The sequence below is a fragment of the Marmota flaviventris genome, chromosome X (assembly GCF_047511675.1).
Source record: "Marmota flaviventris isolate mMarFla1 chromosome X, mMarFla1.hap1, whole genome shotgun sequence".
NCBI lineage: Eukaryota > Metazoa > Chordata > Mammalia > Rodentia > Sciuridae > Marmota > Marmota flaviventris.
The window spans coordinates 65,122,572-65,135,243 of NC_092518.1; positions in this window are offsets into that span (position 1 = coordinate 65,122,572).

The following is a 12,672-nucleotide window of genomic DNA, read 5'->3' on the forward strand; positions in this document are numbered from 1 at the left end:
ATATATATATATATATATCCATTTTATAGAGCATGCTTTATTAATTAAGTATGTTTATATATATATATATATATATATATATATATATATATATATATATATATATATTTCGTTTTTCCTACCATCTTTAGACAGAATATTTTAAATAGCTTTGTATCAATTTGTGGTATGATGCAGAATACGTTGCTTAAGCATTCCCCTACTATTAGGCACTTGGGTTGCTTCTTGTATTTTGTTATTATAGACAATGTTTTGATGAGTATTTTATGCATAAAATTTTCCCTCCATTTGGATGATTTCCTTGGAATAATTTCCAGAAATGAGGATTTTAAGGAAAATAGTATACATATTTTTATGACTTTTAAGCTACCAATTATTTTCACACAGCAACAATTTTGTACACACTCTTATTCTGTGTATTACCCCCTAATTTTAAAGCTTATTATTATAAATAGTATCTCTATTTTTTCCTTCAAATATTGTAATAGGACATTTTTTCTCAGGTTGATTTATTATACTATCGTATTTTATAAATTGTCTCTTCATGTTCCCTTTTATCTATTAAGACCTTAATGTATTTACCTCAATTTATATGGGCTCTTTGCATAGGCTACAAACAATAGAACATTTGTCTTTTATTTTTGCTGCCATACTCTCTTGGTCCACTATTTACTTTTAAAATTTTTAAATTATCTGTAATGCCTTACAGAAGTTTTATATTTGTGTGAAACTTAGTATGTCAGTATTTTCCAATAGAATTGATTTTATTAGTTTTCAGCCTTAAAACTTATTCTACAATCTGCTACCTTTGACAGCTTCTCTATTGCTATGTTGCAATATTATTTTATTTAACTATTTTCAATCTAGATCATAAATGCTCTAAATCCAGCTGTTCTGTCTTATCCTGAAGGTAGAGTGGATAAAGGACTAACTTGTGAGTTTGATATCCTGTGCTTGAGCCCATATAATTGCCATATAACTTCAAATATTTCCATTGATTTCTTTCAGTTTCTATAAAAGACACCCCCACTCTACTTTTTCATAAGTTATTAGGAAAATGAGATGTGGTAATAAACATATAAAAGTTTTATCATCCCTAATGCCCCATTAAACAAACTGGTTATAATTTTTCATATGCTCAAAAGTGCCTACCACAGTGCTGCCATGACAAGTTCAAAGTAATGTTGAATTTAATTGGGACAATCACATATTAAGAAAAAGGTGAGAGAAGTCATTGTTTTAGGTGCTCATATTAGGTATGACTACTGACTATATGTTCTATGTATTCTAGTATAAAATAGATTGTAAAATATTTTACCCCACTGTAAGATCTGTGTCTTGTTTGATTTGGGGAACTTGATAACCTTGACTATGAATTTGTTAATAACTTTGAGCCAGGTAAGTTTGAATTTAGCTGTTGTTTGATCTTTAACCATGAACCAAATATAAAAATCCACTTTAAGGACATCTTGTAAATTGTATCTGTGTTACAAAGTGAAGAATAATCCATGCTTATGAAAATAAATTCTAAGTGAAAGGTAATCTGAAAATGAAGGTTTGAAGTAGTATTTAAGAACTCAAGAGGTCATTTTAGTTTCTATATTAGTCAGGGTTCTCTAGAGGAACAGAATCAATAGGAAGTATGATTATAAAAATTGAATTTATTAGATTGACTTACATGACCAGTAGCTGGATAGTCTACAATGGCCATCTGCAGGCTTCAGAACTGGAAGAACAAGTAGCTGTGCAGTCCAAGAAGCTTAAGCCTCGGAACAAGAGGGATCAATAATGCTACTCAGTCCAAGGCCAAAGGCTTCTGGAAACTCCCCAAAGAATCAGTGACAGAGTCCACTTTGAAAGAGTGAAGGATCAAGAGTCTGATGTCCTCAGAGGATGGCAGTAGCAATCAAGAACGCATTCAAGGAGAATTGAGCTTACATCTGCTGCTGCTCCCTTGTTCTTCCAACTTTATCCCATCCAAGCCACCATCCTATTGGATGGTGCTGCCCTTGCTTATAGAGGGTTCCCACTTCATTTTGCTATCCCACATGTCAATCATTCTTAGACACACTCTCATTGGCACACCCAGAAGCCTCTTAATCTTTGGCATCTCTTAATCCAATCAAGTTAACAACTCAAATTAACCATTACAGTTCTTTTGGTTTAGACCTGCTCTGTCCAACACAGAAACACTCAATTAAGTAACAGTGGTTAACAAAATTAAGAAATATAAAAGATGTGGATAGGTAATGAATTTCGCAGAGAACGTGAACCTCAGATAGGATGTCTACCTTCATGCAAAAAGTAACTTGACACCACAAAGTATGTATCCATAACATACAGAACTTATTCACAAATCAAGATGAAAAAATTCAATTTCCTTATAACTTGCTGAAAAAAGAACATTCTCTCTCTCTCTCTCTCTCTCTCTGTCTCACACACACGCACACACACACACACACACACACACACACACACCCCACATCCAATATTTCTTGTTACTTTATTTTTTTTCCAGAAAAGTATATATGTATTATATATCTAAACATGGTAGGGGTAAGACAAAATAATTGTGATCATATTTTTTGTGAACCTGAAATTCTGAGCCTAGTCTTTGAAAACATTTTAATGAATTCAATTTTAGATTCTGTGACAAGATTAGGGAAAAGATTAATTAAAATAAAATACAATATTTCTAAAGATAATTACAGCAAACATTTTTCTTCATAGTATCTATTAAGGGTAATTGTCTTACCCCTACCATGTTTAGATATATAATACACATATACTTTTTCAGAAAAAATTTAAAGTAACAAGAAATATTGGATGTGGTATGTGTGTGTGTGTGTGTGTGTGTGTGTGTGTGTGAGAGAGAGAGAGAGAGAGAGAGAGAGAGAGAGAGAGAGAATGTTCTTTTTTCAGCAAGTTATAAGGAAATTGAATTTTTTCATCTTGATTTGTGAATAAGTTCTGTATGTTATGGATACATACTTTGTGGTGTCAAGTTACTTTTTGCATGAAGGTAGACATCCTATCTGAGGTTCACGTTCTCTGCGAAATTCATTACCTATCCACATCTTTTATATTTCTTAATTTTGTTAACCACTGTTACTTAATTGAGTGTTTCTGTGTTGGACAGAGCAGGTCTAAACCAAAAGAACTGTAATGGTTAATTTGAGTTGTTAACTTGATTGGATTATGAATGTCAAATTAAATGGAAAGCTATATATAGAATAGCTGTATGTAGTATAGCTACTAATACAGAGTTATACATAAGGATCTTAGATTAAATTCTCTATTTTCTTCAATTATTAAATATTTTGTTAATTTTTCAATGTCTTTGAGGAGTATTTTTCATCCACTTTACAATTTTCATACTCCTTATTCAATTGGCAAAGAAATTTATACTACAACTTCAATTCAATATTTGGCCTTAAAACTAGGCCTGTCTTGGAATATAAATAGAGTGAATTATGTAAATGCACCAACTGTGAAACAAATAGTGTTATGAAAGCAATAAACAGAATTCTTACCCATAATAATAAAAAAGAAGTGTAATTGGGATAGTAAGAGGATAGAAATTAATTTCGGCACACCTAAAGAAAACTATTAAACATAATTGAAATTGTTATGGTTTAGATATGAAGTATCCCCAAAAGCTCAATGCAAGAAGGTTCAGAGGTGAAATGATTGGGTTATGGCATCCTTAAACTAATGAGTGCATTGATCCTTTGATAGTAATTAATTTGGTGGTAACTGTAGGGTGTGACTAAAGGAGGTGGGTCACTGGGGGCATGCCTTTGGGATTTATATTTTTTTTTCTGTGGTGACGGGAGCTGTAGCTCTCTATGTGCTTCCTGGTGGCCATATCTTGAGCCACTTTTCTCCAGTACACTTTTCTTTTTTAATATTTTTATTAGTTTTTGATGAACCTAAATATTTTATTTACTTATCTACATGCAGTGCTAAGAATCGAACCCAGTGCCTTACACATGCTAGGCAAGCACTCTACCACTGAGCTACAAACTCAGCCTCTCCACTACACTCTTGTATCATAATGTTTTGCCATATCTTGAGCACAGAGCAATGTAGTTGGCCACCTATGTACTGAGGCCAAAATAAACTTTTCCTCCTCTAAAATTGTTCTTGTCAGGTTTTTTGGTCACCATGGTGAAAAAGCTGATTAAAACAGAAATGCAGAGTAAATCTCAAATTTTATTATTAACTTATGATTATCAAGTAGATACATTTTGTTTTCTTTTCAAAGAAAATAAAGTACATTCTTGACTGAAAGCTTTTTTTTAAAAAAAATATTTTTTAGTTGTATATGGACAATACCTTTATTTTATTTATTTATTTTTATGTGGTGCTGAGGATCGAACCTAGTGCCCTGCACATATGAGGCAAGCCCTCTGCCACTGAACCACAATCCCAGCTTTTGACTCAAAGCTTTCAATTGAGCTGCTTCTTCAACCTGGATAACTCCCCCACTCTCACTTGCTCTGCTTAGCAAATACTTTTTTGTAATGTTTTAAATCAAATGGCATTTTCCCCATATAACTCCTGAATGTCTCTAGTTGGGATTAATTTTACCCAGTTCCCTCCTCTGTATTCACCTAATATGCTGTTCTCCTATTTTAGTATTTAGAAGCAGATTTTAGAGCTGAAAAAGACCTTAGAGATGGTATGGTCAAATCTAGTCCTCTAACTTTATAATTGAATCACATAGTGTTTTGGTCAGCTTTTTCACTGCTGTGACTAAAAGACCCAACAAGAACAACTGTAGAGGAGAAAAAGTTTATTTTGGGGCTCAGAGTTTTCAGAGATCTCAGTCTATAGGCACCTGGCTGCATTCCTTGGGGCTTGAGGTGAGGCTAAACATCATGGCAGACAAGAATGGCAGAGGGAAGCAGCTCACATGATGATCAGGAAGCAGAGAGACATTTAATTTGCCAGATACAAAATATATACCTCAAAGGCTCTCAGAGACCTGCTTCATCCAGCCACACCCTATTCACCTTAAGACCCCACCCAGTTAATCCCATTGGGGGATTAATTCACTGATTGGGTTAAAACTATCATAAACCAATCATTTCCTCTTTAAATCTTCTTGCATTTTCTCACACGTGAGGTTTTGGGGGACACCTCACATCCAAGTCAAAACATATAGTTAATTATAATTTCCCTTTATTATTAGAGTCAATTCTGAATATGTTCATCCTCCCCACTAGACTTGTAGTCCCCAAATGTAGAATGTGTTCTGATTTCCTGCATAAAGAGTGTGCTCAAGAAATGCTTTATTAATAAATGTTACAAAATGAATAAATGATGGAATAATCTATGGCAAAATGGTGAAGTAAAGACAATTTTATTTTTTAATATCCCCTAAGTACTGTTACTCTTTTAATCATTGCCAACTCCTACTCCTTGACCTGAAACACTTTTGTCATGCTATTCCCTAATACACCTAAGTACTACATGGTGTTGACCTCAAGAATGTGAGAGTAGCCTTTTTGCATTTCTTAATGTAAAGTGTATACCAGCTGCTGCCCATAGAGTTGACACAGCTTAATCAATTGATATTTTCTGGAGAGCATGTGAGGTGGGGTCTGAATTTCCTGGTCCCTGCTTTGTAGCATGACTATGTATATGATCCATGGCAAATCAGAAAAACTGTGTATTTTTGTCTTGTATGATTTGGCTGCACTCAGATAAAGTTTCTTCTTTACCAGGCACAATGACCTTTACCCAAAAAAAAAAAAAAAAAAAAAAAAAACCCTTTCTCGACCATTGTTAATATTTGAATTAACAGTGAATTATTTAACATTAATACCTATTTCCCATGGTGCCTTATTGTTTATAAGTCCCTCAAAGGGCAGGTAGTTTTCCAGAAAATATTCAAAATAGCAGAAAGCAACCATTTATCATAAAAAGACATGCCAACATTGACATATATGTATAGAAAATTGTAATATGTACTTGAAATAACAAAATTAAACGAAACCCTTTAGGGTTTAATGTCTTAGCATAGTCACTGAAAATCAGAGAAATTGGAAGAATGAGATGACAAAGGATCTCAATATCGTGAACAAAGTCTTGTTAAAATATCAATAATTCTCATATATATGTATACATATATATATGAAATATAATATTTTATTATTATCCAATATTGTTATAGTTGTCCCAGACCCTGTAAATTTCAACTGTGAACATGGATTGGCTTTATGTGATTAATTTGATAACTGCTGCTATGTTGAAGTACTGGAAGGAAAACATTGCTTAATATTAAAATCCCATCATAAATCTTCAAGTATATTTCTTCTTGAATTCAGCCTCTGTCTCAATCATCATATTATTTCATGTACATGAACTATAAAACCATAGAAAAATAGCTTACCTTCACTTTGAAACATTTCAAGGTCATAAATTTTAAGTAAGCAAAGCTTTCAAAACATCACAACTCGGGTCTATCGGTAGGGTGGAGGGCAAGATGAGGGAAAATCCAAGTTGATAAAAACTGATATAGTTATTAGGATTGATATCCTGGTGTGGGGAAAGCAGAGAATTTAGCCAGTGAACAATAGTTTTGGCTTCTTGTATTTTAAAATCTGAATATAACCTTTGACAAGTGACTTTATTTGCCCTACATGCTAACAGAGTTTCTTTCAACATCAAATAAGACAATGTGTATGAAAACTCTTTTAAGCTACACAGAACTATCCAATTTAAAGATTTAATTATCAGTAATATATTATCAAAATATTATTGAAATAAATTAAAGAAAAAATAAAAATCATATTTATGGATTAGAAGACTTAATATTGTTAAGAAGTCAATACTGTTTTCAAGAATCTACAGATTTCTATTAAGATCCAAACTGTATTTTTTTTAATAACTAATATGGTGATACTAAAATTAGTATGGAAAAGCAATATACCCAGAATAGCTCTCTCAACAATCTTGACAATGAACACTTAGAAGATTCACAATATCCAATTTCAAAACTTACTGAAAAGTTGGGGTTAAAACTGGATGGTTTCTGGCAAAAGGATAGGCATATAGCTCAATCAAAGAGAATTTAGCACCCAGGAAGAAACAGTTGTATTTATGGTAAACTGATGCCAAAAAAGATTCTAAGGCCACTCAATGGGGAAATGATTAGTCTTTGCAACAAATAATTCTGGGACAACTATATATCCACATATAAAAGAATCAAGTTGGAACCTTCCCTCACATCATACACAAACATTAACTCAAGAGAATAAAACACTTTTTTTTAATCTAGGAGACAAAACTATAGAATTATTTGAATAAAACATAAGACTCGATTTTTTGAACTTAGGTTATGCAATTATTTCCTATATATGACACTAAACACATAAGTGATAAAAAGAAAAATTAAGTTCATCAAAGTTTAAAAAAAATCTTTTGAGGTGCAAAGAACACCATTAAGAAAGTCAAAAGACAATTTATGGAGTGGGAAGAATACTTGCAAAACCTATATGTCATATAAAATTATAGCCAGAATATATAATGAACACATATCTTACCAATAAAATGACACTCTTCAAAATTTGGAAAATGCTTTGGGTAGATATTTCTCTAAGGAAGATATATGAATAGACAAAAACATAGGAAAATAAGTTCAGTGTGATTAGTCGTCAAGTAAATGAAAATAAAAATCACATTGAGGTTCAATGCTCCATACCCCTCAAAAAATCACATTGTGATAACACATAGCTTTCACTAATATAATGCCTCTAATCTAAAATACAGAGAATGGCAAGTGTTGGAGAGATTAGGTGAAATTGGAATCCTTATTAAAAACAGTTAAGTATATAAATTGGTACAACTGCTTTGTAAAGAGTTTGGTATGTCCTCAAAAAGTTAAGCACAGAGTCATCACACAGCCCAACAACTCTACTGTTAGGTATATACCAAAGAGAATTGAAAAAAAAACCCAGTTGTATTATGGTAAATACAAAAGCTTATACCTGAATATTCATACCATCATTATTCGTACCAGACAAAGATTGGAACTAACAAAAATGTCATCAATTGAAGAATGGATAAATAAAATACGGTACATTCTGGTTGAATATCTTTACAAAGGAATATTATTCCGTCACAAAAACAGGTGAAGTACTGATTCATGCTACAATATGGATGAATATTTCATAGTAAGTGAAAATGGCCATTTATAAATGATCACATATTATGTATTGTAATGGTTAATTTGATTTATCAACTTGATTGGATTAAGAGATGGTTGATTAAGAGGCTTCTGGGCTTCAATGAAGGTGTGTCTAGGAATGATTGGCATATGGGCTAGCCAACTGAAATGGAGACTGTCCCTAAGTGTGGGCAACACTCTCCAATAGGATGGTGGCTTGGATGAAATAAAAGTTGGAAGAACAAGGAAGCAGCAGCAGATGCAAGCTCCATTCTTCTTGAACATGTTCTTGATTGCTGTGATCGTCTGAGGCTTTCAGACTATCACTTCTTCACTATTCCAAAGAGGATTCTCCTGAAGCCTTCACTCTCAGACTAGGGTAGCACTGCTGATCCCTCTTTTTCTGGGGATTCAGGCTCTTAGACTGCATAGTTACTGGTTCTTCCAGTTCTCCAGCCTGCAGATGGCCATTGTGGACTATCCAACTTCTGGTTGCATAAGCCAACCTAATAAGTCCCCCTTTTATAATCATACTTCCTGTTGATTCTGTTCCTCTAGAGAACCCTGACTAATAAATGTATGAAAAATTTTGTATTAAATATCAAAAATTGGCAAATTCATAGATAGAAAGTAGATTAATCATTGCTGGGGGCAGGGATGAAAGAGTGATGGGAATTGATTGGTGTGTAGTATGGACCTTCTTTTGGGATAGATGAAAATATTTTAGAATTATATAGTGATAATATCTGTATAGCCTTATGATAAGACTAAAAACCACTGAATTTTACCTTTAAAACTGTAAAATCTAGCTGGTAGAGAGATGACTTGATTACAATTATACCATAAGCATCCATTGTTTATGGCAATGGGTACAATGGTCCATGCCTGTAATCCCAACAACTCAGGAGGCTAAGCAGGAGAAGAGCAAGTTCAAAGCCAACCTCAGCAACTTAGAGAGGCACTAAGCAACTTAGTGAGACCCTCTGTCTAAATAAAAAATAAATAAATAAAAGGGCTGGGGATATGGCTCAGTGCTTAAATGTCCCTGGGTTCGATCCCTAGTTCCAAAAAATAAAATAAAATATTGAAAATTACTGTATGTGAATTACAACTAAATATATACTTTAAAAGAATGCAGTGTCTTCTTTTTGAGAAGAGGCAGTGTGCAGCATCATGTGACTCAGATGACAAAGCTGATTCAGTAAGAACTAATCAAAGAAGAAGCTTTTATTACTGTGCCAGATATGGAAACAACTATGGTTCTGAATTGTTTCCTTCAGCCAGACCCTCCTTCACACTAGTAGGTGGATTTTAAGATAAGAAGAGGTGTTTGGAATTTAGAATTAGGATTATAAAGAATGTGGGAGTGAATTTATTTCCACTTCTTTTCTCTTGCCCCATCCACAACATCCTAAATAACTGAAGCCATGCATTTGCTAACAGTCCAGTCATGAGCATATCACCAGACTCAATTTACATGCCACATGAGATAATGAGCTTCATTTGTTTACAGTAGCATTTGTATTTGACCAAAATTTAAATAAGCATGGCTGTCCATTCATCTTAATCACTGAGCATAGCCCTGAATAACTTGTACTTATTTTTAGAAATCAAAATCTTGTTTGAGGGCTGGGGTTGTGGCTCAGTGGTAGAGTGCTTGCCCAGCATGTGTGAGGCACTGGGTTCAATTCTCAGCACCACATATAAATCGACTACTAAACAATATTTTTAAAAAGTCATGTTTGAGTATTTGCTTCATTGATCATATTAGAAATAATTTACTAAGGCACTGAGATCAATTCCCAAGGAATGTAAACTCCAAAAATATTAGGTTGTCTACCAGAGGAACTAAATAGAAAAAGATAATATTCATTTGAATATATTAGCTGTATAGAGTGTCTCATAACTATAGAGACTTCATGTTCAGAAAAGTCAAGTCATCTATACAATATTTTTTACTATAATACAAAATACTGGTAAGATGCATTTTCCAGTTCTTTTTAAGTTAATGAACTAAAACTTGCAGAAGGAAAAAACTTGCAAAAACTCATAGGTAGAGAGATGACTTGTTTACAATTATACCATAAGCATCCATTGTTTATGGCAGCACCTACCAGACATATTCAGTACTCATCAAGTCAATTATCCATAATTTCAGATGATAAGGGTAAATAAAAATTAGTCATCTAATGAGGAAAAAGTTTTGTGGCCGTACATTACCAAGACTGGTTCCAATTATCTACATACTCCTCAATTCGCTACATTCCTTTGGGTAGACTTAGCCACAGGAGCATTGGAATACAAATATTATTCCTTGATTTGTTTCCAAAAGTAGCAATCAAATCACAGAATGGAAAGGACAGGAGACCAAGAAGAAACTGAATTTCTTTGTTGAGAATACAGTCAGTTTGCTCAGATAATGCATACTTACATCTGTGCCACCAATGGCATTTTCTCTATTTACATTTTGTGAGAAATTTCAGGTCAAATATACAAGACTCCATGAACTCATTGCCCAACTTTTAAATACTATTTGTGCTTTACCATATTTGTTGAATTAATTTCCTAGCCATGAAAAGTTAAAAGCTGAATCATTTTTAAATTATTCCTAAAATACTGTTATTTCTCCCCTAAGTAGTTTGTATCTCCCAGAAGATAGAGAAGGATATTTGCTTGTAAACCATCATCATCATACATAAAAATATATCATTATCATTTAATATACAACTCCTATCCAAATATCCTTGATTACCTAAAAATATATTTTTACCATTTGTTTATTTGGATGAGGATGCAAACAAGTTTTTCCCATGTTGGAAATTATGCCATTTACATGTCTTTAAGTTTCTTTTAATCTAGAAGAGCCCTCTCTACCCACTGCTGCCACCAACCTAATTGTTTTCATCTATCACTATTTTAATCATATCTTTCAATTTGAAAATGTGAAGGGTCACTTTACATTGTTTTGGGAATTTGTCATTATTTCAGATTTATCTGAGACAAACATATATACATTTATTAATTCAACAAATATTTCTTGAGTACTTGTTATACGTCAGGCATATTTTCTGGGTACAAGAAAAAAAAATATATATATATATATTTGGTACAGGGGATTGAACCCAGGGCCTTGTGCATGCAAGACAAGCACTGTACCAATTGAGCTATATCCCCAGCCCAAAAATAAATTTATTAATAAAATTGTCAGATAAAGTACATGCCATGTAGCTTGCAAACAATAAACAAACAAATATTTACATAATCCTAGGTGAGTTGTGTTAAATGATTAAAAAGTCCTGGTAAAATGATAGAATGGGAAGGGTCAGAAGTCTTTATTAAATAGGATGAGCATAGTTCATCCTGGTAAGTGGCTACTTATCTAAGAGGAGAACACTGTAGTATGAGAGGCTTGCTGAGTTGAAAGTCACACCAAAGGTCACATAGTCCAATTTCTGTACTGTACCACGACTTAGTATTTTCTACATGATTGGTAAAATATTTAAATTTCAACAATTTTAAGGGTCTTTTGGTTGCTGTGAGTTGATATGCAAACATTTGTAAGTGTTTATGTACATATATATTTTGAGCATGTTTAGCATAAACTTTGGAATGAACAAAGCCAAAGAATCCAGAAGTACATGTAAACTCATCTTATTTTTCAAAATAATTTATCAAATTGAGGATAGAAGTTTTATAATTTAGGCTATCTAAATTTAAAAGCAGAGTATATATATATATATATATATATATATATATATATATATATATACACACACACACACACACATTTGTTTTCTGTTTTGAAGTTGGGTACAGGAGGTAGGTGGCAGCATTCTATGAAGGCGGTGAGAGGAAGTGACTTACATGGCTAAGGTTCTCGGAAATTTCAGAAATCTTGATGCTAATTTAGTGTGCAGTAAAGTGTACCTGAAATGTATCTTAAATCTGTCGTCTGGTTTGGTAATCTACTACTTAAAGATAGTGGTAGATAACAGGATGGAAGAAAATGAAATGTGTATAATCAAAGGAAAACAGGCATCTGCAAAAGGGCTGTGAAATTATGACAAACTTCAAAATTTTTTTTAATTGTGCAAAGATATTACATTTGATTCGAAAGACTCAAATTCTGTAGTTTTAATTCCTGGGCATGCATATTTCTAATAAGTTTGGTGTTATTGCACTTTATATGTTTTCTACCTCATAGAAAATTTTGAATGTCACCAGTTTGAGTATGTTTACTGGCACAGAGCAATAATCATTTCACACAGCTTATTAAAAGTTTTAAAAAGGGAAATGGAGATACAATTAAGAGAGTATAGATTCATGTTATTCTGTTGGGGAATTTCATATTTATTGTTCAGGAAACTAATGGAAAATGACGGTTATTTCCCAGTTTTGCCTACAGATCATTCTAAATAGGCAAAATATTTTAAAAAATTAACACAGCAGGTTGTGGTAGTGCACACCTGCAATCCCAGCAACTCAAAAGGCTGAGA